Source organism: Colias eurytheme, chromosome 7 (genome assembly GCF_061535395.1).
Source record: "Colias eurytheme isolate Ceu_HAF_F1 chromosome 7, ilColEury1 Martin Lab GWU primary, whole genome shotgun sequence".
NCBI classification, from domain to species: domain Eukaryota; kingdom Metazoa; phylum Arthropoda; class Insecta; order Lepidoptera; family Pieridae; genus Colias; species Colias eurytheme.
The window spans coordinates 7,567,519-7,574,801 of NC_142986.1; the positions used below are offsets into that span (position 1 = coordinate 7,567,519).

General features: G+C 31.8%; 1 long non-coding RNA gene across 1 annotated transcript; it reads left to right on the forward strand.

The window, feature by feature from the left end:
* The first annotated feature begins 344 nt into the window (after positions 1–344).
* LOC149907176 (uncharacterized) lies at positions 345–1,995 on the forward strand. Its single transcript, XR_016456928.1, has 3 exons — positions 345–896; positions 1,024–1,085; positions 1,160–1,995. It is a non-coding gene; the product is annotated as an uncharacterized LOC149907176 (long non-coding RNA).
* Positions 1,996–7,283: the final 5,288 nt, after the last annotated feature.

Here is a 7,283-nt window from a genome sequence, read left to right on the forward strand (position 1 = left end):
TCCAACATAAAAATTGCTGTTTCACAACATATAGCCAATAGTTCAAATTTCTTCTATTAAATTCCTATCTCAATTTGTCTCTAATACGAGTACCTAATAGTTAACGAGGGATTGCTTTTGATTAATATACTAATGTACGAAATGGATACTACGTCTATAAATATAAAGCTTCTTCTCTTTGTTCAAAAGAATCTTGTATTTATTCAGTTGATCGAACATTACGATTTAAAGGAACACGATGTATAAGACATCGAATCTAATTTAATCTCGTGACGTACGGTTTGGGTGTGTTTATTTTTAGATTTATTCATTTTCGTATTAAGGTGATGAATTAATTTTTCTAACATTTACGGCCCTTTTTAAACCTTCGTAATTTTTATATTATTAAAGTTGTCGTGATGAAAATTCTTGACAAGAAAGTTCAATAGTAACACAATACGTCTACCGTTTTAGAAACATGATTCCATGATATTTTCTCGATAGAAAAAAAATACAAAGTTCTCATTGTTATTTTTTTTTAATCTCTGGCATCTTCAAAATAACAAACGTAAAGTTACGACTTTTTGGATATTAACTATAAAACATACAACCTATACGTCTACCGATTTAGAATTTTGAAATATGCGATGGTTTTGAAATAAACAAGAAATACTTGAAATTAGCGCGCGACCAGCCAATATAGCGAGAGCCGCCCTGTACCTTCCTACCCCGATCGCTGCACGAGTCATTCCCGCTACGGCCGTCACACGGGGAACTTGTGTCGCTCGCGCCATCGTAAAAAAGGGTGACAACACAATAAGACAAAATGAGACAAATGGGGACAATAAAGAAAATAAGAAGAAGAAACATAAAGGTTGGAGGAAAAAGAATGCTTACAATTGGAACAAATTAATGAAGTAAGTTGGTTTTATTTTAAATTTGATGATAATTGTATTATAGACGATGTTTGATATGTACCCCTGTTTTAAGTACATAACGAATGTGTAAGATTTTTTTCATTTATAGCATAGATAATCTTTTCAGAAATCCGGAATCCAGAAGGAAAATAAACCCACTGATTGTTCACAATGTGAACCCACTCCTTCGTAAGTACCTTTATTCAGTCAAAAATGTATGTTATCAACGCTCTACTGGTTTTATCGCATGATTCCATTTTTAGCAAAAAGCAACAAAGTGCAAAGAAATAAAAAATCATGGTGAACTTAGTGGAAGTATGGTGGCCGTAATATGGAACAGGAGCTCATTGGAGTAGTATTATATTTAAAAAAATACGAAAAAATTTCAAGAATTACATTTCTTAGTAGGTGGTAGATAAGTATATTGTATAAAGAATTTGATGTTGATATTTATTTCATTTATACTTACTACACCTGTGCGGGAAATTGCTTAGTACTAAAACAGGTTTATATTCATATTTACAAAGTAATGTGAGTTTTCATTTCGAAAAATTTTGTGTAAGTATATTAAATTGAGTTCCTGGGTGATCTGGAAACACAATTGGGCCCGGAAGATGGCGCTGCAGTCACTCCTCCTAATCACATGAACCGATTTGGATGAATATTTGTGTGCACATTTCATTGTTGTGGGATGATTGGTTGATTCGTTTTCACATTAGCTAATATTATGTATTTTTGTTGTAAACTTAATTTAATGTTTATAATACATTATTATTGGTATAAATAAGCCAGTGTTCGTCTCACATTGCTGTACCTGCCTACCTACCCTACCAGGGCCTAACTTTGTTCTGGCTATTTTATTTTGATTATTTGTAATGAATAATTACAATTATAATAGAGTGCAAAAAATAAATACATGCGTCAATATATTTTGTGTTTTTTTTAAAACAATTTTTTTATTTAAAAAAATATCATTCCGACCGCGGCTTTGCCCGCGTGGAATTAGGTTATATCGTGAATCCTGTTTTTTCCCACAGAAGTGTTCAGTTCGGATAAAAAGTATCCTATGTGTAAATCCAGGCAATTAGCTATATTTTATCAAAATTGGTAATGTAGTTTTGACGTGATTAAGTAACAACTAACAAAAAAATATACAAATTAACATCCAAAGTTTCGCATCAGTTTTACTGTATTAGTGATATCTTCCACTCTTGACTTTGACTGAGAAGAATTAGGGTTTATAACTTCTTTCAGAAATAGTACCTTTCATTTCTGGGCATGATGTAATATCTACGTCAGCATCAAATTCTATCTAAATCAATTCAGTAGTCCGCGTTATTGAGTACCATTTCATTTTTTCAGAGTAACAATATTTTTTGTTATTTTACAGATTATTTATAACCTGTATTATTTTGTAATAAAGTAAACATTACGAAATGATAATAATTATTAATAATTTATTTATTTATTTATTTATATAAGGCACAGTTACAGGATATAATCCAAGAACATTTACATCAACTTACTAAATTAATAATGTCTAAGTAGTTGTTAAAAAGAAGATTATTTGTTTATAAGCAAGAAAATAAAACCAATAAAATCAACAATTAAATAAATGTATGATAATATTATAACTGTATGACGACTCCATACATGTTTGTCCCGAGTCGGCCAGCGGCAGCGCGGCGAGTTTGCAAGAATGACTTCGCGCACACCCGCGTTCGCGATAGCGAGCTATTAGACTCCGCCCGCCAAGCAGTGGATTTTTTTTCGTGTATCGTCTTAAGGCTATTTATGAAGAATTTCCTTTGTAGATGTAGATCCCTCTCGAATTTACTTTCCGTTTTCCGTGAATGACGTATGTATGACTATAGAAAAGTAATTCTACACTATTAGCGTATTTTGTCTACGCAAATCTTCTTTTATAAGAAGATGAAATATATAAAAATTATAGTTAAAACGTAAAATATGTTTTCTTCTTTTCTTTTGAGAATTAAGTTTAAGATCATTTATTTATTTATTTATTTTATTTATAAAAAGGTACCTTACAGCTTATAATACAATAAAGAATAATTAATAATTAAGTACGCCAATAACAAGGTACACCATTATCCGATCAACGTAAGTGACAAACATAAAGAATTATAGAAACGGTGTTTAAAGAACTTAAAACAATACAAAATGAGAATTGATTATTATAATTAAATAGCAAATTTTAACCCGAAACAAGTATGTGTAAATGTGTATGTATGTGAGTTTTTGAAAATGAAAGTGTGTGTGTATGTGTGCGTGTGTGTGTGTGTGCGTGTGAGAGAGAGTGTGTTATATGTAGGAATTAGTGTAAATAAGTGTGCAAATTATTTTTTATATTCTAAATTAATCAAATCAAGGATCGCAGTTTTAAATTTAGCACGAGATAAGTGGAAAATGTCAACAGATGAAATTTTTTTATTGAAAACGTTGGGAAGTCTTAGAAATGGTGTGTTTTTAAGATAATTTGTTGATACAGCCGGTACATGGAAAAGGGGTGTGTGGCGAGTTCTCTGAGTAGGTGTACAAAAGTTGATATTTGAGAGCGCTGATAAAAAATCAAACTTGTTACTTACAATATCATGCAATAGCATCATATCAATAAGATTTCTTCTATCTTCTAAGGTATTAATATTGAAGTGTAAACAAGCCTCTGGGTAATTCGATGGGTTATATTTAGTTTTAAAACTTAATTTTTTAATAAAAATTTTTTGAAGCCTTTCTATTTTCTCGATGTGGCATTTATATATTGGACGCCAAATGACACTAGCAAATTCAAGGATGCTGCGAACATAAGCAAAATAAATTACTTTAAGACAGAGAATATCATCAAACGGATCTGCCTGGCGAAGAATAAAACCTAGATTTTTATATGCCTTTTGGGTTATTGTATCAATGTGTATGTTAAAAGAAAGTTTTTCATCAAGGATCACACCCAGGTCCCTTACAGTTGTAGCAGCCGGAATAATTTCATCGCAGATTTTGTAGTTGAAAGATATAATAGATTTATTACGAGAGAATGATATTTTTTGACATTTTTGGATATTAACGGATATTTTATTAATTTCATAATAATTCGAGAGTCTATTTAGGTCTTCCTGAAGTAAAAAGCAGTCTTCCAATGTGTTTATTTTCCTAAAAATTTTTTTATCATCGGCGTACAACAAGAATTTTGAATTTAAAAAGCAGTTAACGATATCGAACAGATATAAATTGTATAATAAGGGACCGAGATGTGAGCCCTGAGGAACTCCTGAGGTTACATCGACGAAGTCGGATTTAAACCCTCCCAGTACGACTGATTGACACCTGTTTCGGATATATGATTCTGTCCACCTAAGAAGATTTCCCCGTATTCCGGCTGCAAAAAGTTTACACATTAAGACATTGTAACTAACCCTGTCGAAAGCTTTCTCAAACTCTGTGTATATTACGTCAATCTGAACACGGTTATTCATATTATTATTTATGTAATGTGTTAATTCAAGTAAATTAGTTACGACATTGCGCGATTTAATAAATCCATGTTGCTCGCAAGGAATACAGCTTATAGTGTGGTTATAAATCTGTCGGTATACTAATTTTTCTAGCATTTTTGCGAATATATTCAGTAGTGATATCCCTCTATAGTTCGTTATACATTTTTTGGATTTTTTTTTATGAATAGGTATTATTAATGCTTCTTTCCAGCAATTTGGAAAGATGCCTTCGTCTATAGATCGTTTGAAAAGAATACGTAAAGGAGCGATAAGACTACTATGACAGCGTTTTATAAAAATTGCTGGTATACCGTCAGAACCAGCTCCTTTCCGACCATCTAATTGTTTGAAAAGCATATTAAGGTCCTTATCTTCTATGGCGATTGTAAATAAATTGCTAGTAAAAGGAGACTCACATACCGAGGGCAAAGAATCCGAAGGATTATCAGATTGAAAAACAGACTGAAAGTATTCGCTAAACGCTGAACAGATGTCATGTCCATTCGTTAAGTTACGATCCCGGTAAACCATACTACAAGGATAGGTACAGTTACTTCGTTTGTTGTTTATGTATTTCCAAAATTCCTTAGGCGTGGATTTAATTGAATTTTGACAACGCTGAATGTATCTCGTATATGATTCTTTTTGTATATTTTTAACTCTAGTTCTAAGTAACGAAAAAGCCGCATAGTCGTTAGGATTTTTATGAGATTTCCATCGCGAATGAAATTTATATTTTTCTTTAATCATGTTAATTAAGGCTGGAGTGTACCATTTAGGATATCTATGGCGTGATGAAATTTTTATTGTTGGTACAAACCTCTCAATCACACTATTTAAAACGCTATAAAAACAAGCAGTAGCTTCATCGACCGAACCCGAATTTAGAAGTGAGCCCCAATCCACTTTGCTTATTTCAATATTTATTGCATCATAATTCGCACTAAAGAATTTTTTTAATTTAATAAATTGAGGTCTAAATGGTTTAATATAAATATCATTTATGGTTATAACTAGGGGCCAGTGATAGCGGTCTATATTAACAAGTGAATCGGAGCACACAATGTTATTACATTCTATTAATAAATTCGAAAATATAAGATCTAGAATATTTCCACAACAGTTTGTCGAGAAATTATACTGTCGCGCCCCCATTAAATTTATAATATTTAGAAGTTCCAATGCAGCTTCCGAACATTGGGAGTTATTGTTACCAGTTAAATTGTAGGTGAAATTATCACTCCATGAAATAAAAGGTAGGTTAAAATCTCCAGCGACGAAGTACGTATTATTAGGGTAATTTTCATAAAGTGTTAATAGGGAGTGGTTAAACTTTTTTAACGTATTCGGTAAATCAGAGTTGGGAGGAATATATACGGCTATTATTTGAAAATCACCTTCGTTTTTAGAAAAATGATTATTAAAAACCTCCGCAGGAATTGTGATCCAAACACTTTCTACGTCGTCGCACCGTATATTTTTATTATAATATGCCATTAACGATTTTTTAACGTACAATAAGACTGTAAGACACCACCACCTTTATTTTTGTTTTTTCTATCGAACCGAAAAACATCGTAGCGAGCGTCACAAACTTCAGAGTCCAAAACACTGTCACATAACCAACTTTCCGTTATAATTATAATGTCATAATTACTTGATGCTATGTTTTTATGCAATTCTGGTAACTTAGTTCGTAAACCGCGAGTATTCTGATAATAAATATTTAAACAACTACTTTTCGAGGCCATTGAAAGATATAGGTAAAAACTTTAATCAATATATTAATGTACCTATTATTATTTAGTATGTAAGTTAACTTTGCAGGCGTAAGTAAATATACAAAACAACGATAGAATACATTAATAACACAATTCACCGTAAGTAATATTATTTTATACAACAGAATTGCATAATAATCTTTAAAATATAAAAATAAACTAATGCGACGAAAAATATTGCGAGAAATGCGGGTAGTTGAGAAACAATTATTCAAAGTTGTGGAATGTTGCGATCGTATGATGAATATTAGGGGTGCGAAACCTTTTATTTTAACGCGGATTAGAAAAAATTTAATGCAGAGAATAAAATGTACGTTTATTTTTAGGGAGGTGAATAAAGTTGTGTTCTGTTTTCGATAAGAGTATAATATGTGAAGAGTGTGAGTATGCGTGTTAAAAAGTGTTAAAATTTGCTTTACAATCGGGATAATGTATGTATAACATATTATTAAGGATGAGTAATAATAAAAAAGGCACACTAAAAAGATGATTCTAAAAAAGTTTTTAAGTCTTCTTCTGACGAAATAGCTTTGGCCGGGGATTTTTCACTCACACGTAAATATATTGTACAGTTCTTCACCCAGACAAATTTAATATTCCTCTCCTTGGCGCGTTGCTTACAGGAGTTTAGTAAAATTTTATTAGCTATGGTCAGATGCTCATTTAAAAATATTTTCATTGAGTTACCTTCAAAGCCAAGGTCATTCGATGTAAGTCCCTTTGCTTTATTATACTTTCTGAAGTTATTAATTAGGCTATCTTTAATGATCTTGTTCCTCAGTTTCACTACAATTTTTCGTGGAAAACCGCTTTTATCTTTGAATGATTGCACCCTGGTGATGAACTCAATATCGTCCTTGTTAATGCAACAATTAATGGCAGTGCCTAGACGAATAAATTCATTTAATAAGTTTTCATTCGGTTTTTCGGGTAATCCAACAACCTCAACATTTAAAAACCTATTTTTTTGCTCAACTCGTTTTTGTTCGAGCTCAAGATTTGCAATGGTGGTTTGAAGATTGGTTATAATATTGCGACTTTTTTCTGCCTCTGAATCGAATACGTGGAGTCTGTCTTGAAACAGTTTCATTTGGGAT